Raw genomic sequence first — 24,000 nt, 5'->3', positions numbered from 1 at the left:
GCAATCTTGAGGCCCCCAACAAGGCAAATTCAGCAATCGTGATGCCCCCAACAAATGAGGCCCCCAACACAACAAATTCAGCAGTCATGAGGCACATAAATAGAGAGCATTTCACATAAATAGGCAGAATGCCCCTTTAATATGGTAGACACCTCTTACCTGGCTTCTGTATTCTCCTCTACTGGCTGCTGTGCCTGGCTGGCCTGGCAATAGTGTTTTCGGCCAAATTGGTGATGATGTGTGGGCTGAAAGGCCTTGCGGTGCTGCTGTGGCCGGGCTGGCGGTGATGCTGTGGTGTGGCCGGATGAGGTAGTAACAGGTGTCCCCCCAGTTAAATAGTGACAGGTGTCCCCCCATTAAGTGACAGGTGCCCCCCCAGTAAGTGACAGGTGCCCCCCCAGTTAGATAGTGACAGGTGCCCCCCCAGTTAGAATGACAGGAGCCCCCCCAGTTAGAGTGACAGGTGCCCCCCCAGTTAGTGACAGGTGCCCCCCCCCCCCAGTTAGATAGTGACAGGTGCCCCCCCCAGTTAGATAGTGACAGGTGCCCCCCCCAGTTAGATAGTGACAGGTGCCCCCCCAGTTAGATAGTGACAGGTGCCCCCCCAGTTAGAGTGACAGGTGCCCCCCCAGTTAGAGTGACAGGTGCCCCCCCAGTTAGATAGTGACAGGTGCCCCCCCCAGTTAGAGTGACAGGTGCCCCCCCCCCCCAGTTAGATAGTGACAGGTGCCCCCCCAGTTAGATAGTGACAGGTGCCCCCCCAGTTAGAGTGACAGGTGCCCCCCCAGTTAGATAGTGACAGGTGCCCCCCCCAGTTAGAGTGACAGGTGCCCCCCCCAGTTAGAGTGACAGGTGCCCCCCCAGTTAGAGTGACAGGTGCCCCCCAGTAAGTCCAACACAATTCACATAACCTGATTAATATTTAGAAAACACAAAAATAATTCCTATCTGGAGTGTGTACATTATAAAATATAACTTTTATTAATATAATTAAAATGAGTTAATATGCCTAATTGACCTAACTGAGGTAGGTTACAAAATCAATGACCAGATATTAATCATTTGTAAACATACATCTGATCAACCTATTCCTCACTAAGATTGCTAAAGTGCTATAAAGAAACCCCCCACCACCAATCCGACATGTTTCAGCTCCCCATTTGGAGCCGTCGTCAGGGAATAAAGTGCTAGGGTGCAAGGTGCATATCTTATAAATTAACAATCACAACATATAGAAAACAATAAATGAGAGCTGTGCTCTCTAGCTCAGTCAGTCAGCTGAAACATGTCGGATTGGTGGTGGGGGGTTTCTTTATAGCACTTTAGCAATCTTAGTGAGGAATAGGTTGATCAGATGTATGTTTACAAATGATTAATATCTGGTCATTGATTTTGTAACCTACCTCAGTTAGGTCAATTAGGCATATTAACTCATTTTAATTATATTAATAAAAGTTATATTTTATAATGTACACACTCCAGATAGGAATTATTTTTGTGTTTTCTGCCCCCCAGTAAGTGACAGGTGCCCCCCCAGTGACAGGTTTTCCCACAGTCAGCATCCATTGCCTCGCTCCTGTGCCCCGCTGCCTCACAGCTCAGACCTCACAGATCGCGGCGACTGAAACAAGCAGAGCGCGCGCATAACACCCGCGTGGCAGAACGTCACATGCGGAAGTGATTGATTTCCCTTCCGCATGTGACGTACTCCGTGCGGGTGTTATGCGCGCGCTCTGTCTGCCTTCTGTCGCCGAGATCTGTGAGGTCTGAGCTGAGCTGTGAGGCAGCGGGGACACAGGAGAGGCCACACAAGAGGAAGCAGGCATGGCGCCCATAGCGCACGCCATGCCTGCATCTCGGGGAGAGGAGCGGGCCGCAACAGGAGGCCTGGCGGGCCGGATGCGGGCCGCCAGTTGGACAGGGCTGATCTTGTTAATTGAAAGTATGTAACATGAAATTTGACTCTTAACTGCCAACGCTTAGGAATTTTACAAGTCAACCGAAGTGAGGATATGTAGACTGTTATTTTTATTCCCTTTAGACTAAAACTAGTCCTTGGTAAGGGTACTTGTAAAAGGTACAGACCGGAACAAAGAACATCTATTAGGCCCTAGGCAATGTAACTGTGGGTACATGTAAGAGTAATGTGCAGATACTCTGCAGGGGAATGAGGCGATTCTTCCTCTATTACACATTCTTCATGCACAATCTGAACCACCTCTGTGTTCAATGTGCACAACATTCTCCGTGGATTCCCTGCAGCTCTGTGGGGAGTGCATATGTAGAGTATAGTACTACTGTGTAACAAAGTAAACCTGAGACAGATGAATGTAAAGTTTTATACATACCTGGGGCTTCCTCCAGCCCCCTTCAGGCTAATCAGTCCCTCGCTGCCCTCCTCCACCACCTGGATCTTCTGCTGAGTCCAGGTACTTGAGCCAGTCTGGCGTAGTGTGCATGCACACACTCCGCCGCCAGGAGCGTACTACACCTGCACAGGACTATTGCGCAGAAGCAGAATGCTCCTGGCTGTGGGAGCGGCACGCGGCCGGACTGTGCTGACTGGCAGAATTACAGGGACTCATAGCAGAAGTTCCAGGTGGTGGAAGAGGACAGCGAGGGACTGATTGGCCTGAAGGGGGCTGGAGGAAGCACCAGGTATGTATACAATTTTTCTTTTCATCTTTCTCAGGTACCCTTTAATTCGTAGTCATCAAATCAAATTTTAACAAATCAAATTGATTTTCATGAGCAAAGAGAGTGCATACATTTGCATAAATCAACATGAACGCAGAATTATTTCCATCTCGTTGACCATCTCTATTAGTGACACAGCTACACATCAGGCTTTATTCTTACAGCATAGATGTTATTTAGTATATATAAGAGATTCCTGTGTACACATCATATACACTGTACAGTCACATTCAGATATGTATATCTGACTTTAAAAATATGGGGACTGCTTTATTGAAGCAGCACAAGTAACTAATTTTGATTGGTTTATTTCATTTTTGTGGACTAAGCACAGCTATTACTGTATGTATAAATTATTTATGATGACTATTATCTGAGAAATAGAACATTTTATCATATTTTCTATTTTAATTACAGTTACAAATTCATTAGGAGTCGGAGTCGGTGCATTTTTTCCCCACTCCGACTCCAGGCACCCAAAATTGCTCCGACTCCACGACTCCGACTCCACAGCCCTGATGTTTATTGCCTCTGGTAAAAGCCATATACAATACAGAGGTGTAACATCAGACAGAGTGTACCTTGTACATGATGTGCAGCAATAACGGTGATTGGAGTAGGTGCCTCAGGTATAGGTGGGACAGACGACGACCGTTTCGCGTCCGACTGGACGCTTGGTCATGCTGCGTTCCACTACTCCACTACCACACTGTGGAATGACCTTCAACCACTTCACCTCCGTGGGTTTTTCCCCTTAAAAAAACAGAACAATTTTCACCTGTCAGCGCTTCTTCCATTTATTTACCTATAACTTTGTTTTGTTGTGATAAGTAGCAATAATCTATAGCTTGTTTTTTTCGCCACCAATTAGACTTTCTTTGGGGGGTACTTTTTGCTAAGAATTATTTTATTCTAAAAGTGTTTTAAAATGTTGGAAAAAAAAATGGAAAAAAATTCATTATTTCTCAGTTTTCGGCCATTATAGTTTTAAAATAATACATGCTACTGTACTTAAAACCCACACATTTTATTTGCCCATTTCTCCCGGTTATTGCAATGTTTAAAATTTTTCCTGGTACAATTTATGGCGCCAATATTTTATTTGGACATAAAGGTGCATTTTTTTTCCGTTTTGCGTCCATCCCTAATTACAAGCCCATAATTTATAAAGTATTGACATACAATAAAAAAAAAAAGTTTAGTCCCTAAGTTAACTATTTATTTTTGTATTTTTTTTTATTTGTCATTTTTTTTTTGGTACCTATTGTAGCGTGTGGGAAGGCAGGGGTTAATTTAAAATGTAAAAAAATAATGTCAAATTAGGTATTTTATTGGGAAAAAAAAGTAGATGTAATTTTACTGTTTGGCCACAAGATGTCTTCACAGATTAGCTCATCATATAGAAAGGGCAGCCAGGCTACATATCGCAAGACAGCAGCAGCAGCAGCCTACTCTATTGATGGAAGCAGCCGAAGGCATAGTAACTGACATCCTTATTTTGATCCTGATTCTGTGCTCCTGAGTTTATTTTATACTGTTTTGATGTAAACTTACCTTTCAATTTATGTAATGTATTCTGATGAGTTTAATTGCACAGGCCTTATATTGTGGGGTGTCTGATATGCTTGTTGTTAAGAATTGTTAACTCCTTAATAAAACTCTTTGAAATTAATAAACAAGTATGTATATGTATGGGGATATATATAGTCTGGACTCCCACAGTGCTGATAATCCTCTGTGTAATATCCCTCTACAGAAACCAGCTTCCTGTGTAGATCACATGACCACCTTACTGAACATGGATGAGAAGCAAAGTTACATGGCTGAGAGGATATTAGACCTCACCCTGGAGATCATCTACCTGCTGACTGGAGAGGTGAGGAGGATTCTGGGAGGTCACGTGACATTATTGTTGTCTCCGTTAGTAGAACACACAGTTGTGAGGGTAGAACTCTGGTAATGAACCTGGTATTGCTGTTGTGTATGCTTTAACAGAATCATAAGATAGTGAAGGAGACATCTGGAGAGCTACTGATGCCCAGGAGCCATCTCCATGGACCATCCCCCATCACAGAGCCCCGACCTCACTCCCTTACACTAGAGCGGAACAAGACGGAGATTCTAGAGGTCATCCACAAGATGATGGAGCTGCTGACAGGAGAGGTGAGTGGTGCTGGGAATTATGGGACATTATATAGTAACAGCAAGGTGTATGGATGGTGACTGTATCACTGTGTGTGTCAGGTTCCTATAAGGTGTCAGGATGTCCCTGTCTATTTCTCCATGGAGGATTGGCAGTATATAGGACAAAAGGACCTCTACAAGGACACCATGATGGAGAATCAGCCGCCCCTCACATTACCCGGTAAGAGGAGACTTTAATTTCATGTAAAGGAAACAGAAGTATGCAAAAAACACTGGACTGCAGTACACAAGCTCTTTATTAGAGCAAAAAATCAGTAATGATGCATGCAAGCTTTCGGACAATCTCTGTCCTTTCTCAAGCTAATCACAAATGAAACGTCAAAGCTTTTGAAATCACCAGCAGGAAATTACATCATATCACATTAAGCATAATTACCCATAGTTAATGTAATTAGCATAACATGGTATAACCATTAACCTTGTGGTTACCAAAGGAAGACACATACAATTGTATTTACGTCATCCTGCATCTTTACCTCGCATAATGGTAAAAGTCCAATCCCTTCTTCCCCTTTCTTAATTGTAGAAAGCAATAGTCCATAGAAGAAACCTGTAATCAGAGAAATAAATGCAGATCGAAATCATGATTTAAACCATACGGATACAATGTACCTAATTTATTCATAACACCTCTTTCCTCTTCAAGGTAAGTATCCGATCCCCCCTCTGTAATAGAGGTACATGATCTATCACCATAAATTTGAGGCCATTAGCACCTTGTCCCTTCTCTCTGCAATGTCTAGGGATAGCTAAATCCATAGTACCGGACCTCACTATAGTCCTGTAGTGTGAAATCCTGTTCCTCACCCTCTGAGTCGTCTCACCCACATCTAAGAGACCGCAGGGACAGCGAATAAGATAATTGACAAACTTTGTCTGCCAAGTTAAAAAATTACATATGCTATACTTTTTAGTACCTGCTGAATTCTCAAAAGTAGTGGTTCTGATTATGTTGGTGCATTCAGAGCATCAGAAGCAAGGAAAACCGCTTGTGCGTCCAGATATAGGGGCCATATCCACTATTGGAAAGGACCTAGCATCTACCCTGACTATCCTGTTGCCTATTGTGGGATTCCTACGAAAGGCCTGTAATGGAGGAATAAAAAATTCCTCAATGTGAGGATATGCATTTGCAAGGAGATGCCAGTGTTTTTTTAGGATGGCGAAGACCTTCTGTGAGAAGGAGTGGTATTGGCAAACAAATGGAAGTCATCTTACAGTAGACCGATCTACTACGGGCCTATCCCAACCGTGGACAACAAATTCTCTAGGATAACCACGGTCAAAAAACTTTTGACACATTTCATCCCTACATTTCACAGCGAGCTCGGCCAGGCCAACAATACGATCGACTCTCTCGAGCTGACTGCGAACAATGGAGCCAAAAGCCCTGGGGTGATGGTAACTGTCAAACCTCAAAAGTCGGTTTTGATCAGTTGGTTTAGTATAATGATCCGACCGAAAAGTATCAGTAAAATGGATGGTGGTGTCCAAAAAAAGAGACCTGTTTAGCATCATGTTCAATATTAAATGTGATAGACTCATGAATCGTGTTCAGATAAACATGGACAGCCTTGAGGGAAAGAGAAGTATGGAGGGTCCATCTAGAGCAGTTGTTCTCAAACTTTTTCAGCAGAGGGCGTCCCTTGGCAAAATAAACAACTGAAATGCAATGTGGTTTAATTATTATTGTTCGAAATGCATGGTAACATCACATTGTAGACACCTGAAATGCACCTGAAACAACATACATTACACAACATTCACCTGAAACAACACGCACTCCACACCCCCAAGGAACAATTACTCTGAACCATGCACCCTTAAATTTGCACCATGCACCTCTAATAACTTGCACCTTGCACTACTAATAACTTGCATTCTGCACCCCTAATAGCTTGCACGCTGCACCTTGCACCCCTAATAGCTTGCACTCTGCACCTTGCACCCCTAATATCTTGCGCTCTGCACCTTGCACCCCTAATAGCTTGCACTCTTCACCTTGCACCCCTAATTGCTTGCACTCTTCACCTTGCACCCTAATAGCTTGCACTCTGCACCTTGCACCCCTAATAGCTTGCACTCTGCACCTTGCACCCCTAATAGCTTGCACTCTGCACCTTGCACCCCTAATAGCTTGCACTATGCACCTTGCACCCCTAATAGCTTGCACACTCCACCTTGTACCTTTAAATTTGCACCATGCACCTCTAATAACTTGCACCTTGCACTACTAATAACTTGCATTCTGCACCCCTAATACCTTGCACCCCTGCACCTTGCACCCCAATAGCTTGCACTCTGCACCCCTAATAGCTTGCACTCTGCACCCCTAATAGCTTGCACTCTGCACCCCTAATAGCTTGCACTCTGCACCCCTAATAGCTTGCACTCTGTACTTTGCACCCCTAATAGCTTGCACTCTGCACCTTGCACCCCTAATAGCTTGCACTCTGCACCCATAAAGCTTGCACTCTGCACCCCTAATAGCTTGCACTCTGCACTTTGCACCCCTAATAGCTTGCACTCTGCACTTTGCACCCCTAATAACTTGCACTCTGCACTTTGCACCCCTAATAACTTGCACTCTGCACCTTGCACCCCTAACAGCGCAATGTACATAATCCCAAATGGCAGTACAGTATCCCTCCTCAATTCCACACCAACCACGTAATGTAGTGTAAGAAGTGGGGATGCTGCACATGAGGGGGAAATTGGAAAGGTGGATCTTCCATGGCAGCCAGCATCAGTGAAAAAAAACAAACAAAAAATGGCCACTCACAATACAGGATGGGTAGGGAAGGCTGGATATATCAAAAGTTACTTTTATGGTAATGGCCTCAATTCACTAAGATCATGCTGGAGATAATAAGGCAAGAGAAAACTTACCTCCACACAGTGAGAGAGTTATCTTAACTCTTCATTCCTTAAGTTACCTCCTCTGTAGTTAAGTTACCTCCTCTGTAATTATTTTCACACGCAGTTAATTAACAAGCCTGTCTTTAACTTTAGAATTCTGGAGTTATCTAAAGGATTGAAGAGTTAACTTAAAGACAGAAGAGTTAACTTTAGGTTTGCCGGAGGTAAAATTTTTCCTGAATACTACATGCCTCATCACCATGGTGATAACTCTAGAAACGTTATTAAAGACAGGAGATAAGCTTAGTGAATTGAGGCCAATGTCCATTATATGTCCGCTTTCTCTCCTATTCTAACACTAACAATTCCCCATTTAACACCTAACACTATCCTCCAACTCCAATCCTAACATTTCCATTCACTCTTATTGCTGATAAACGAGTTTGGCTACAATAGTATGTATATGTAGCTGAACCCCATACCTAATGGAGCACTGTCCTTGCCACTTCCCTCACCGCTACAACCACTCGGACACCAAATTTAAGATCAACCATATGACTGTTGAGAGGTAGATGAAGATGAGTGCTGCTTTCCTGCACCAAAATCCAGGTCCACTATAAAGTTAGTGTAATTATTGGTCCTGCAGATCTTGGCTGTAACTAGGACCAGACCAGCCCATCAACAATCTGTGCATGCCGATCGATTTCGAGGTTTAAACCATACCCGAAGATCAATAATGAAACACTGGTGTCTGTACAACGGATAAGCGAAACTAAAAAATTTTTTTACGTAAGTGCATTAATACAAATACACACACCACAATACACCTACAGTCATACAATGCATAACACAGGGTGCACCACAAGTACCAGAACTCCTCTAACTAACTTTACGATAGCAAAATATACAGAAGCACCAATCACTCAATATATGAGCAATGGGAATATACAGGATCACAGAACACTCAGAATATATACAGGAGGGGATACATCTAATCAGCATACAGGGGGGAAATCAGACAGGCAGAGGTAAGCCAGGAAATCAGATAATACTGATAGGCAAAGAGTAGTCAGGCTATCAAAGATCAAAAATAAAAAACAAGTGTCAGCGCCAAGGCAGAAGGCGACCGCAGCCGAGAAGGACAATGTCCAAAAGTCCACACAAGCAATGAATATATAAAGTCAGCGCAGGTCTATAGTAATACAGCTTTCATCATTTTTTGGTATACAGGATCTTCGAACAAAAGGGTAAAGAAGCAAGGCTTACCAGATTCCAACAACCCACATTATAAGGTTGTAAACGAGTTTGATAGGTGGTCCGTAGAACTTTCAAATGGTGTCGTTTCACCAGCGATGTTGCACACTACAGATTCCTCCGGAATATAGTAGATATCCTGAGATCGCAGAGACTCACCAAAGGGGAGTCCAGTAGGATAGTGACATGAAAGAGATATACGGCACATCTAAGTGTAAACCGTCTTTATTACATAACAAGTAAAACAATTAAAAACAAGGATAAAGGATAAATATCCTTGTTTTTAATTGTTTTACTTGTTATGTAATAAAGACGGTTTACACTTAGATGTGCCGTATATCTCTTTCATGTCACTATCCTACTGGACTCCCCCTTTGGTGAGTCTCTGCGATCTCAGGATATCTACTATATTCCGGAGGAATCTGTAGTGTGCAACATCGCTGGTGAAACGACACCATTTGAAAGTTCTGCGGACCACCTATCAAACTCGTTTACAACCTTATAATGTGGGTTGTTGGAATCTGGTAAGCCTTGCTTCTTTACCCTTTTGTTCGAAGATCCTGTATACCAAAAAATGATGAAAGCTGTATTACTATAGACCTGCGCTGACTTTATATATTCAAGGCTATCAAAGATCAATGGTGGGAAGTCACAGTAACAGGAACAAGGAGAAAGGGACACAGAACCAATGGCCAGAGCTGCCAGCAACAAGCAGAATGATCTAGCAAAGTGCTGCTGGAAGAACCAGTCTTAAAGCGGACCTGAACTCAGAACTTCCTCTCTGCTCTAAAAGATAAACAACAGTATGTAATTTAAAGAAAAAAAATTCTTTGTTACAGCTGATACCAATCCTGCAATAAATCTGCAGTGTGTCTGCTTCCTGCTTTTATGTAAGCAGACATAGGGTTAACATCCTGTGTTTGCAAATTAGCTGCTCTGTCAAGGACTGCCAAGATTTCAGAGCTGACACAGATGAGAGATCAAATTACACTTGTGGTTAGTCACAGATGAAGGTGAATTAGTCAGGCTAAACTCTCTAAATACACACAGGATGCATTTCTCTATGTTTTCCTTCTGTCCTTCAAGAGTTCAGGTCCAGAAAGTCCTTAGAGTTCCACCTACAGGTGAGTCTGGGAACTGCACAGCTCTGAGCAAGAGGAGCGACATCTGCTTGTAGACAGTGGAAGTCCTCACCAAAGTTCCTTAGTGCTGCCACCAGCAGGATTACACATGCACAGGTCATGACAGACTGTAGGCTATGGGTAGTCAAGCTGCAACAGGCACCCCATGCACCAAAATAGCCTGCAGATCCCCATTATCTGATAAACACACACAGACAATGTAATCAGCCAGTGTGTGTGTTTCCTACAGATGGATCCAGTAGCAGAAACCCACCAGAGAGATATACAGGTCCTCTTTATTCCCGGGAATGTCCACAGGGAGATCCCACCATCCTCCACCATTATCAGGTATGTGGGGCTGAGGATCTACAACTCAAAAAGTGACTTCAATTCTACAAGATGATATTTTTCTATGCAGTTAGATCGTTAATGCTCTACTTTTCATGATGTCAATTTATATATTTTTATGTTTTAGGACAAACAACAGATTGTTATAAAAGTTGAACAAGAGACACATATGACAAGTGATCAGCAGTCGATGGAGGAGGACAATTTAATTGGGACGAAACAGGAGGAAACTTGTAAGCCTCTCAGTCAAGGTTTATGTGAATAGTTTTTAAGAAGCTCTAAATTATAATTTCATACTATCTCAGCTTATCATACAGGCATTTGGTTTTGCCCCCTAATTCTGACCAGATGACCTTCATCAACATATCTTCCCAAACTCGTAATATGTCTAGCAAATAAGGAGGAGATACTGTTACCATATGAAAGGTCCATCTCCATTCCTCAGTATAACATTTTAATACAAACAAATGAGGAGGAGATACTGTACACCATATGAAAGGTCCACCTCCATTCCTCAGTATAACATCCTAATATTACTATACTATTAATGAGGAGGAGATACTGTACACCATATGAAAGGCCAAACTCCATTCCTCAGCATTGGAGCTTGTTCATAGCTATATCCAAGGTTGTCTCCTCCAGTCCTCCAATGACCTTTGCCTCACCGCCCCACACATTTCCCACTCCTATGCGTGCCTGCAGGATTTTTCAAGAGCCACCCCCACCCTCTGGAACTCCCTTCCACCACCCATCAGACTTTCTCCCTCCTTCAACACATGCAAGCAAGCCTTCAAAACCCACCTCTTTAAGATGGCCTACCTACCCCCTACCACACAGTAACTCTATACTAAATATTTATTCCACAGGCCTACCTAGTGTGCCCATCTCCCTCCCCTTAGATTGTATGCCTCTGGCAGGGTCCTCCCTTCCCTAGTGTAATCTACAAGATTGTGTGCTCCTTTCCTATGACAGCCTGTACTTGTATTACTGGTCCTACCTAACCAGCCCATAATTGCATGATCATGTATCTTGTACTGTTTGCCTTGTATAACTTTGTTCTATGTTGTATAACCTTGTTACACCTGTCATTATTGTATCATTGTATATATTTATTGTCCAGTGCTGCGTAATATGTTGGTGCTTTATAAATACAATATAATAATAATAATAATAACAAATGAGGAGGAAATACTGTACAACATATGGAAAGTCCATCTCCATTCCTCAGTATAACATGATCTACCCAACAAATGAGGAGGAGACACTGTACACCATAAGAAAGGCCCTTCTCCATTCCTTAGTGCAACATCATAGTACCAACAAATAAGGAGATACTGTACACCATATGAAAGGTCCATCTCCATTCCTCAGTATAACATCATAGTACCAACAAATGAGGAGTATATTCTGTACACCATATGAAAGGCCCATCTCCATTCCTCAGTATAACATCATAGTACCAACAAATGAGGAGGAGATACTGTACACCATATGAAAGGCCCATCTCCATTCCCCAGTATAACATCATAGCACCAACAAATGAGGAGGAGATACTGTACACCATATGAAAGGCCCATCTCCATTCCTCAGTATAACATCATAGCACCAACAAATGAGGGGGAGATACAGTACACCATATGAAAGGCCCATCTCCATTCCTCAGTATAACCTCATAGTACCAACAAATGAGGAGATACTGTACACCATATGAAAGGCCATCTCCATTCCTCAGTGTAACATCATAGTACCAACAAATGAGGAGGAGATACTGTACACCATATGAAAGGCCATCTCCATTCCTCAGTATAATATCATAGCACCAACAAATGAGGAGGATATACTGTACACCATATGAAAGGCCATCTCCATTCCTCAGTATAACATCATAGTACCAACAAATGAGGAGGAGATACTGTACACCATATGAAAGGCCCATCTCCATTCCTCAGTATAACCTCATAGTACCAACAAATGAGGAGGAGATACTGTACACCATATGAAAGGTCCATCTACATTCCTCAGTATAACATCATAGCACTAACTAATGAGGAGGAGATACTGTACACCATATGAAAGGCCCATCTCCATTCCTCAGTATAACATCATAGCACCAACAAATGAGGAGGAGATACTGTACACCATATGAGAGACCCATCTCCATTCCTCAGTATAACATCATAGTACCAACAAATGGGGAGGAGATACTGTACACCATATAAAAGGCCCATCTCCATTCCTCAGTGTAACATCATAGTGCCAACAAATGAGGAGGAGATACTGTACACCATATGAAAGGCCCATCTCCATTCCTCATATAACATCATAGTACCAACAAATGAGGAGGAGATACTGTACACCATATGAAAGGCACATCTCCATTCCTCAGTATAACATCATAGCACCAACAAATGAGGAGGAGATACTGTACACCATATGAAAGGCCCATCTCCATTCCTCAGTATAACATCATAGTACCAACAAATGAGGAGGAGATACTGTACACCATATGAAAGACCCATCTCCATTCCTCAGTATAACATCATAGTACCAACAAATGAGGAGGAGATACTGTACACCATATGAAAGGCCCATCTCCATTCCTCATATAACATCATAGTACCTACAAAGGAGGAGATATGGTACATCATAGGAAAAGTTCATCTTTATTACTCAGTATAACATCATGTTCGCAAGGAATTAGGAGGAGTCATATCGGTATACATTATTCGGGACTTATTATTGATGTTAGCTTTTTCCATTGCAGAATTCTGAGAAAAAAACTGTTATTAGACCAACAATCAGATCTAAACTGAAAAAAAAATGGTGTCTTTTTATCAATTATCTTCACTTTCCCATTTTTATCATCCCCAACAGATGGACAGAATATGGGGAGCCCCTCGGAGGGACGTCTTATCTCATCTCCAGATGATGTTGCAGAAGATAATGGCGTCACACCATGTTTTCCAGGAGGAAACCCTATAACTGGAAATACACATCACAGGGATCACAGTGCGACTAGAGCAACACATCCCTGTAATCCTGGGGAATCTTCTGATAAACCAGACACTATTACTACAAATGTAAACTCAACAACTCACACCGAGTTCAAAGCAAACAGTCACAGCCCTGAGCATTGCCTTTCATATTCAGAGTGTGGGAAAAGTTTTAGTAGCACAAAAACCCTTCTCAGTCACCAGAATACTGAAACCAGAGAGCATCCCTCTTCGTATTTGGAGTGTGGGAAAGTATTAATTGACAATGAAGTTTTTATCAGACATCAGAAAATTCACACTGGGGAGCAGTCTTTTTTATGTTCAGAGTGTGGGAAAGGGTTTGCTCGCAAAGGTGACCTTCTTGGGCATCAGAGAATTCATACTGGTGAGAGGCCATTTACATGTTCAGAGTGTGGGAAAGGGTTTGCTCTCAAAAGTAACCTTCTCAGGCATCTGAAAACTCACACTGGTGAGAAGCCCTTTATGTGTTCAGAGTGTGGGAAAGGGTTTGCTCTCAAAAATAACCTTCTCAGGCATCTGAATACTCACACTGGTGAGAAGCCCTTTATGTGTTCAGAGTGTGGGAAAGGGTTTTCTCAGAAAGGCGAGCTTCTTATGCATCAGAAAACTCATACTGGTGAGAGGCCATTTACAGACACTATTAATACAAGTGTAAACTCAACAACTCACACTGAGGACAAAGCAAACAGTCACAGCCCTGAGCATTGCCTTTCATATTTAGATTGTGGGAAAAGTTTTAGTAGCACAAAAACCCTTCTCAGTCACCAGAATACTGAAACCAGAGAGCTTCCCTCTTCATATTCAGAGTGTGGGAAAGAATTAATTGACAAAGGAGTTTTTATCAGACATCAGAAAATTCACACTGGGGAGCAGCCTCTTTTATGTTCAGAGTGTGGGAAAGGGTTTGCCCGCAAACGTGACCTTCTTGGGCATCAGAGAACTCATACTGGTGAGCGGCCATTTACATGTTCAGAGTGTGGGAAAGGGTTTGCTCTCAAAAGTAACCTTCTCAGGCATCTGAAAATTCACACTGGTGAGAAGCACTTTATGTGTTCAGAGTGTGGGAAAGGGTTTGCTCTCAAAAATAACCTTCTTAGGCATCTGAATACTCACACTGGTGAGAAGCCCTTTATGTGTTCAGAGTGTGGGAAAGGGTTTGCTCAGAAAGACCAGCTTCTTAGGCATCAGAAAGCTCATACTGGTGAGAGGCCATTTACATGTTCAGAATGTGGGAAAGGGTTTGCTCACAAAGGTGACTTTCTTAGGCATCAGAAAACTCATACTGGTGAGAGGCCATTTACATGTTCAGAATGTGGGAAAGGGTATGCTTACAAAGTTGACTTTCTTAGGCATCAGAAAACTCATATTGGTTAGCGACCCTTTATATGTTCAGAGTGTGGGAAAGGGTTTGCTCTCAAAGGTAACCTTCTTAGTCATCAGAAAACTTACAGTAGTGAGAGGCCATTTACATGTTCAGAGTGTGGGAAAAAAATTGCTCAGAAAGGTTACCGTCATAGGCATCAGAGAGCTCTTACTGGTGAGAGGCCATTTACATGTTCAGAGTGTGGGAAAGGGTTTGCTGTCAAAGCTTACCTCCTTAGTCATCTGAAAATTGCACATTGGTGAAAGGCCCGTTACATGTTCAGAGTGTGGGAAAAGGTTTTCTCACAAATTTGTCTTTGTTAGGCATCAGAAAACTACTCATACTGGTGAGCGGCACTTTACCTGTTTAAAGTGTGGGAAAGGGTTTGCTCTCAAAGGTGACCTTCTTAGGCATCAGAGATCTCATACTGGTGAGAGGCCATTTTCCTGTTCAGAGTGTGGGAAAGGGTTTGCACTCAAAGCTCACCTTCTTAGTCATCAGAGATCTCATACTGGTGTGCAGCCCTTTTCATGTTGACAATATAAAAATCTTTAAAACATAAGCAAAGCCTTCAGCAATGTCACACTGGTGAATGGACATTGTCAGACAGACAAGTACAGACTGCTGGAAATCTTTTAAGCCTTCAGCTATAGCAGTTATCTCACAATGGTGAGCGGCTTTTTTCATGTTCAGAGTGTACGAAATCACAGAAGTGATGCCTTCACATACATCAGAGATGTAACACTGGTGAGCAGCCTTTTCATGTTCACAGTGTGGGAAATCTTTTTAAACAAAGTGGAAACCTTCAGCTACATCAGAAATGTCTCCCCTGGTGAGCAGCTTTTTTCATGTTCAGAGTGTGGGAAATATTTTAAACATGAGCACATCCTGCTGTGGTTAAAGAATTTACATAAACTTTCTTAGCTTGTGAAGAAGTTTTTATAATTAAATATTAAACGTTGCAGCTGTTGATTCCTAAATAAAATGACATCTTGAATATGGTCTTGGAGAGGGAGTGGTTCCTGCCTCCTTCATGGAAGCTCTAGTTATCTTTTTTTTCACTCAGTAAACACGCAGATTGATGAGTTCTCAGCTAGTGGTGTCACAGCATTAATCTTGCCGCACTCCTGAGTTGTGTCGTGTTGTCATCATGGTTTGAGGTAATTAAGCTAGTTTTATTTGATAAGTTTTGGGTTTTCCTATTATTATCTTTTCTTCTCCATAAAGCATATATTTCTAAGGGAAAATACTATAGAGCAGAATCCCTACATAGCAGACCCCAAATGTCCAATAAAGATTGTTATAATTTAAGTAGGCCTCAGTTATTAGGACTGAGTTAGTCAAAAAGGCTTGGGGTGCAGACCTGCCCTTTAAGGGGATTTTCTCTTAGAGAGAAAATCTACAGTTCTGTCAGCAGAACTAGGACATACCAAGAAGCTGTTCTATGGACAAGGCCACAGGTCTCACTGACCTCAACATGTACACCACCAGAACAGCAAACACGGCCAATATTTAATATACAGAGAACATTCCTGTATGTAAGTGAAAGGGATCATAGAATATGAATCGAGTAGGTGGGTATTATGATACAACGAGGGGTCTAAGCCAATAGTCGGGTCTGGGGGATGGCTCAGATGAGGTCACATTTAACTCTTTCCTAGTCAGTATTAAAGGGCCGGATGGGCCAACGGAGCGCATTCTTATTCTTACTTTCATGCTCTCTATCTGCTGACTGGAACCCCTAATTATTTTCCTTTACTTCTGTAAGCTGATATAATGTATGCTGTATATACTTAGTTTAGACGTAACTTAGTGTAGACATAAGAGGACCAGGAATGTAATCACGAAGCTGTAAAGCAACGCAAGAATCTGCTTCGCTAAGACGTAACGACATGTAGAGATGAGTATCTGTATATCTGTTTACTGAATAAACAACTTGGAATTTGAAGATGCCTGAGAACGGTCTATCTCCTATAATGCTTGCTGTGTTGAGAGTCAAGTTATCTCACAGTCTGTGAGGTGCAACTCTAAGAAGTTGCTGGTGTCGAAGCAAAAAGGTGATCCCAACTCCACCACGAAACAATCAGCCACAAACCATACATCCACGCAGGCATATTCACCGGAACCCACGTTCTGTGGCCACCCCATGAAGGGGCCAGTACATCAAAGTACACACCGGCGTGACTCCTACAGCAATAGGAAAAGGAAAACTACCCTAAAAAAAGAGAAAAAAAGAAAAGAAGAAAAAAAGAAAGCAGCCAACACAGAAACACAGCACAGAGGAGCACAGCAGGGGGAATCACATGTACTAACATCATCGTTTTATTCCACCATGATGTTTAGATAAATTCTACCAGTGGGAATATTTAACTTATTAGGCTGCTACAGGTCTGAATAATAATTTGCGTTATCAATAGTGTTATTAAAGTCATACCTCATCAATCCTCCACATTCATCTCCACACTTGAAGCTCACCAAACCTATTGCAATATCATACATCTTTTTGGTACAGCTAGTTACTTCAGCTGATCCCATCCCACACGTGCGCATAACCAGTCATAACAACAGTTATCACACAGAGGACGCACACTAGACTACCATCCTCTTACTTCCCTTACAACATCCTAACCCCCATTCATATTCCCTTCCTTGCATGTTCATCCCCTGTCTCAGTAAAGTCACCTCTTCATGCAATAAAGTAAACATTGCCCTTTCTTATCCGGGAGGCCTGTTTACAATTCTTATCTAATGTTTTCTGTAAGTTGCCTCCAGATCTTATATGCTGTGTTGGAACAATCATATCCGGGATTACAGTGGACAAACATCTCATTATCACAAAGGACATCCATACTGGTGATCCGTTCATTCAGAGCCGGAGGATTGGAGCTCCCAGTTATTGATTATCATATTTTTAGCAACAATCGTTCTGATTTCTTTAATTAGAGACTTTCTAATACTTTTGTTATTTTCAGCGCAGCTAAGGATCGCATCATGTGCTGTGAGAACAAAGTCTTCCTCTAATACATTTTTGTCAAAGGTAGATATGTTATCCCCAATTTTTTTTAACTGTGACACAAGACCACCATATGTGCAGCACATTCCCACCCTCCTGTCCACACCTCCAATACCTGGCACTTTGGGAAATTTCTGAATCATAATAGGCATATTATCCCATCTGGCAATTGTTTTAAACTCTTATCAATTATAACCTTGTATTATGAACTGTCCAAATGTTGGACCATATTTGCGTCCATCCCTCTTTAAGGTTTGACTCTAGATCTTTTTCCCATTTTTCACAGTAAGGTGGAAGACTAGTAACGTTTTCAGTATACCTTAGAAGTTCATATATTCTAGAGAGTGGTTTATCTAATTTTCTTATTTAATAAAATATGTTTTTCAAGAATGATTAAATCCTCTTGTGTGTCCTTATTTCTAGGGTCAATTTTTTGTAAACTTCTTACTTGAATAAAGCACCATACTTCATCCTGTTTAGGGTTCTTTAAAATACTGGGGATGCCTAAAGTATGATCACCCTTGATGCTGGGTCTTGATATTTAGATTGTTCTTATCAAACGATATAGTTATCCCGGGGGGGAAGGCAGGGAGAGGCCAGTTTCTCTGTGCCTTTAACCACCCAGAGCAGGATTTTTAATGTTGGCCTGACTAGAGGATGGGTGGATGAAGAATAGAGTCTGTAGATATTATTTGGAACCCAGGAGAACACAGATTTGAAGTTGCATACCTCCTCCTCCAGCCATGGCCATATTTGGTTGGGTTGCTTGGAGGAGGTTTTGAGCTTCCAGTCCAAAACTCTAGTCAGATGCGAACTCATATAGTATATATAGTAGTTAAAAACATTTGGTGCAGCCAATCCACCCGCCTCTCTCCTTCCTTAAGCAAACTTGCAGCTGAATCTATGTTTAGCTTTGCTCCATATGAAATTTTGAAACATTTTGTGCCAATTCTGGAACTACGTGCTGGGGGGGGGGGGGGGGGTTTGCTGGTCAGTACTGGGTGGGTAAGCTGACCTGTTGTGGTCATCTGCATCAGCTGATCTCACTGTCAGCTGATTAATAGAGATGGCCCGAACGGTTCGCCGGCGAACGGTTCCAGGCGAACTTCAGGTGATTTGCCTTCGCTGGCGAAGGCAAACTTTCCCGGCAGTTCGATTTGCCCCACAATGCTCTATGAGAGTCAACTTTGACCCTCTACATCACAGTCAGCAGGCACATTATAGCCAATCATGCTACACTCAGCCCTGGAGCCACTACCCCCCTTATATAAGGCAGGCTCCGCCGGCAATTACACTCACTCGTGTGGCTGCAATAGAGTAGGGCGAGCTGCTGCAGATTGTTTCTCCTAGGGAAAGATTAGTTGGGCTCTTGGCTTCTTAGCTTGCTCCTGGCTGAATCTTATTGCTGTAATAGCACCCCACAACAGCTCTTTTCAGAGCTAATCCTGTTCTTGTGATCTATTTTTTTTATTCTGTGTGTCCCACTGACCCTTGTGTTGTATACACAGCCTTGATAATTCATACTGTGTGTGTGCCACTGCCAGCGGCCCAGCACATTCAGTGACTACCTGTGTGTGTGACAGAGAGCTGCACATTGTAATACCCAGTACTGCATATACCCAGTACCTGTTGTGTTTAGTTAACCCACCTCATCACTGCATATACCTACCTTTGTGTTGAGTGAACCCACCTCACTGCATCTACCTAGCTATTGTATTAAGTGAACCCACCTCACTGCATCTACCTACCTTTTGTGTTCAGTGAACCCACCTCACTGCATATACCTAGCTGTTGTGTTGAGTGAACCCACCTAGCTGCATATAACTACCTTTTGTGTTCAGTGAACCCACCTCACTGCATATAACTACCTTTTGTGTTCAGCGAACCCACCTCACTGCATATACCTACCTTTTGTGTTTAGTGAACCCACCTCACTGCATATACCTAGCTGTTGTGTTTAGTGAACCCACCTCACTGCATATAACTTCCTTTTGTGTTCAGTGAACCCACCTCACTGCATATAACTACCTTTTGTGTTCAGTGATTCCACCTCACTGCATCTAACTACATTTTGTGTTGAGTGAACCCACCTCACTGCATCTAACTACATTTTGTGTTGAGTGAACCCACCTCACTGCATATAACTACCTTTTGTGTTCAGTGAACCCATCTCACTGCATATAACTACCTTTTGTGTTCAGTGAACCCACCTCACTGCATCGACCTACCTTTTGTGTTCAGTGAACCCTCCTCACTGCATATACCTAGCTGTTGTGTTGAGTGAACCCACCTCACTGCATATAACTACCTTTTGTGTTCAGTAAACTCACCTCACTGCATATAATTACCTTTTGTGTTCAGTGAACCCGCCTCACTGCATATACCTACCTTTTGTGTTCAGTGAACCCACCTCACTGCATATACCTAGCTGTTGTGTTGAATGAACCCACCTCACTGCATCTAACTACATTTTGTGTTGAGAGAATCCACCTCACTGCATCTAACTACATTTTGTGTTCAGTGAACCCACCTCACTGCATCTAACTACATTTTGTGTTCAGTGAACCCATCTCACTGCATATACCTGGCTGTTGTGTTGAGTGAACCCAGCTCACTGCATATACCTACCTTTTGTGTTCAGTGAACCCACCTCACTGCATATAACTACCTTTTGTGTTCAGTGAACCCACCTCACTGCATCTAACTACCTTTTGTGTTCAGTGAACCCACCTCACTGCATATAACTACCTCTTGTGTTCAGTGAACCCACCTCACTGCATCTAACTACATTTTGTGTTGAGTGAACCCACCTCACTGCATATAACTACCTTTTGTGTTCAGTGAACCCACCTCACTGCATATACCTAGCTGTTGTGTTGAGTGAACCCACCTCACTGCATATACCTACCTTTTGTGTTCAGTGAACCCACCTCACTGCATCTAACTAAATTTTGTGTTCAGTGAACCCACCTCACTGCATATACCTACCTTTTGTGTTGAGTGAACCCACATCACTGCATCTAAGTCTAACTACATTTTGTGTTCAATGAACCCACCTCACTGCATATAACTACCTTTTGTGTTGAGTGAACCCACCTCACTGCATATAACTACCTTCTGTGTTGAGTGAAACCACCTCACTGCATCTAACTACATTTTGTGTTCAGTGAACCCACCTCACTGCATATAACTACCTTTTGTGTTCAGTGAAGCCACCTCACTGCATCTAACTACATTTTGTGTTCAGTGAACCCACCTCACTGCATATACCTATCTTTTGTGTTCAGTGAACCCCCTCACTGCATATACCTACCTTTTGTGTTCAGTGAACCCACCTCACTGCACATACCTAGCATCCCCCCGAGATGGACAAAATGGACAAAGCAGGTAGAGGAAGAGGTAGAGGCAGAACCAGAGGAAGGCCACCTGGCACCGGCAGGTCTGTGTGAGGTCATGTTGATGTGATTTCGTGCGGCCCTGGCCCAAAGTACAGTGCTCAGAAGAAGGCACATGCCATCACTTCCCAAGATTGTCAGGACGTGTTTGACTATTTAACACAGAACACCTCATCTCCCGCAGCCACCAGCACTACTACAAGCACCACATCTGCTGCATTTGACACTTCACAGGAGTTATTTGGTGTGGAAATCACTGATTCATAGCCAATACTGCTACAACAAGATGAAGGCGCTAAGCAAGTTACACCACCTCATACATCTGAGTTAGGTGGCAATAGTATGGACGTAACGTGTGAGGAGGGGGTTGATGAAGTACCTGGTGTTGGTGCAGTTTTGGAGGTGTCTGAGGAAAGCGAAGCTGGGCCGGAGGATTATGATGACAATTATACGGATGCCACGTATGTTCCCTATAAAGGAAGTGACCAGAGGGACAGTTCAGAGGAGAAGTCAGAGAGGAGTAGGAGGAGACGAGTCCATGAAAGAAGGAGCTCGTCCTCAGAAACAGCTGGGGGCAGTGTCCGGTGCCATGTATCGCCAGCTATGGACAGCCAGCCAACATGCCCTTCAACGTCAGCTGCTGATGCCACCATAGTGGCATCACCCCAGGGGGGCTCAGCGGTTTGGAAATTTTTTCACGTGTGTGTCTCAGATCGGAGCAAAGCCATCTGTTGTCTCTGCCTCAAAAAAATTGAGCCGTGGAAAGGCCAACACTCACGTAGGGACAAGTGCCTTACGAAGGCACCTGGAGAAAAGGCACAAACAGCTATGGCAAGAACACCTGAGGAAAAGCAGCACCCAAAAGACAAGACACCCTCCGCCTCCTCTTCCTCCTTCACGTGCATCATCTTCAGCCGCTTTCTCCCTTGCACCTTCACAGCCACCCTCCTCCACACTGCCTCTGCCCTTGAGCGCTTCCTGCTCCTCTGCCCACAGCAGCCAGGTGTCTGTGAAGGAAGTCTTTGAGCGGAAGAAGCCAATTTCTGCCAATCACCCTCTTGCCCGGCGTCTGACAGCTGGCGTGGCGGAACTATTAGCTCGCCAGCTATTACCATAAAAGCTGGTGGAGTCTGAGGCTTTCCGTAAATTTTTGGCCATTGGGACACCGCAGTGGAAGATACTAGGCCGCAATTATTTTTCAAAAAATGCCATACCCAAACTGTACCGTGCAGTTGAGAGGCAAGTGGTGTCATCTCTGTTGAAGAGCGTTGGGTCAAGGGTCCACCTGACCACGGATGCCTGGTCTGCCAAGCACGGGCAGGGCCGCTACATTACGTACACAGCCTATTGGGTCAACCTGGTGACCGATGGCAAGCAGGGAGTACGTGGCTGTGCGGCCGACCAACTTGTGACACCTCCACGGCTTGCAGGCAGGCCTCCTGCCACCTCCTCTCCTTCTCCTCCTGCTACATCCTCTTCGCTGTCATCCTCCTCCTCCTCCTTGGCTGAGTGGCAGTTCTAGTGGTTCTGCCATCTCCTCCTCTCCAGCTACACAGCCCCATCTCCCCAGAGCCTACGCTGCATGCCAGGTACGACGGTGTCACGCCATTTTATGTCTTGCCTCAAAGCGGACAGTCAAACTGGACCAGCTCTTCTGGCTGCTCTTAACAAAGAGGTGGAGCAATAGCTGACCCCGCACCAGCTGGAGATCGGCAACGTGGTGTGTGACAACGGCAGCAATCTCCTTTCCGCTTAGAATTTGGGAAAGCTGACACATGTACCTTGCATGGCACATGTGCTGAATCTGGTCGTTAAAAGATTTGTGTCAAAATACCCAGGCTTAGAAGATGTCCTGAAGCAGTCCAGGAAGTTGTGTGGGCATTTCAGGCAGTCTTACACGGCCATGGCACGCTTTGCGGACATTCAGTGGAGAAACAACTTGCCGGTGAGACGCTTGATATGTGATAGCCCGACTCGCTGAAATTCAACCTTGCTCATGTTCTCTCGCCTGCTAGACCAGGAGAAAGCCGTCACCCAGTACCTGTACAATTATAGTAGAAGGACACAATCTGGGAAGATGGGGATGTTGTGGCCCAACAACTAGACACTGATGCGAAATGCATGCAGGATCATGCGGCAGTTCGAGGAGGTGACCAACCTGGTGAGTCGCACTGAAGGCACCATCAGCGACTTGATCCCCTACGCTTACTTCCTGGAGCGTGCCGTGCGTAGAGTGGCGGATAAAGCTGTGGAGGAGCATGAAGAAAAACAGTTACGACAGGAGGAGCTGTGGGAGCAATTTTCATCCGAACCAGAGGTTTCCTCAACACCTGCGGCAGCACAGAGGGGGGAGGAGGAGGAAAAAGAGGAGTCGTGTGGGGAAGAAGAGGAGTCAGACTCAGATGATGAGAAAGGTGTTTCTGTGGAGGAGGAAGAGGCGGCGGCAGAAGAACAACCGCAGCAGCCGTCACAGGGGGCTTGTGCTGCTCCACACTCCCATGGTATTGTTTGTGGCTGGGGGGAGGAAGAGGACTTCACTTCAGGAAGAGCAAGAGGAGATGGATAGTGCGTCTGGATCCGACTTTGTGCAGATGGCCTCTTTCATGTTGTCCAGCCTGTTGAGGGACCCCTGTATCAAAAAACTCAAGGGGAATGTCCTGACCTGTACTGGATGACCATGTAACTAGACCCTCGGTACAGGCACAAAGTGGCGGACCTGTTACCAACTCAA

The 24,000-nt window shown here is 43.7% G+C and overlaps 1 protein-coding gene and 1 pseudogene across 1 annotated transcript in view; one reads left to right on the top strand and one right to left on the bottom strand.

Moving 5' to 3' along the window:
* The window catches only part of LOC137537090 (zinc finger protein 84-like), a 99,591-nt pseudogene that overhangs the window by 15,175 nt on the left and 60,416 nt on the right, over positions 1-24,000 (top strand).
* LOC137535252 (zinc finger protein 585A-like) overlaps positions 1-24,000 on the bottom strand; it is a 201,856-nt gene that overhangs the window by 158,291 nt on the left and 19,565 nt on the right. The gene's annotated exons all lie outside the window — the stretch shown is intronic.

The sequence above is a fragment of the Hyperolius riggenbachi genome, chromosome 10, assembly GCF_040937935.1.
Source record: "Hyperolius riggenbachi isolate aHypRig1 chromosome 10, aHypRig1.pri, whole genome shotgun sequence".
In the NCBI taxonomy this organism is placed as follows: Eukaryota; Metazoa; Chordata; class Amphibia; order Anura; family Hyperoliidae; genus Hyperolius; species Hyperolius riggenbachi.
Note: the sequence above shows the minus strand (reverse complement) of the source record. Positions and strands in the feature narration are given on the sequence as shown.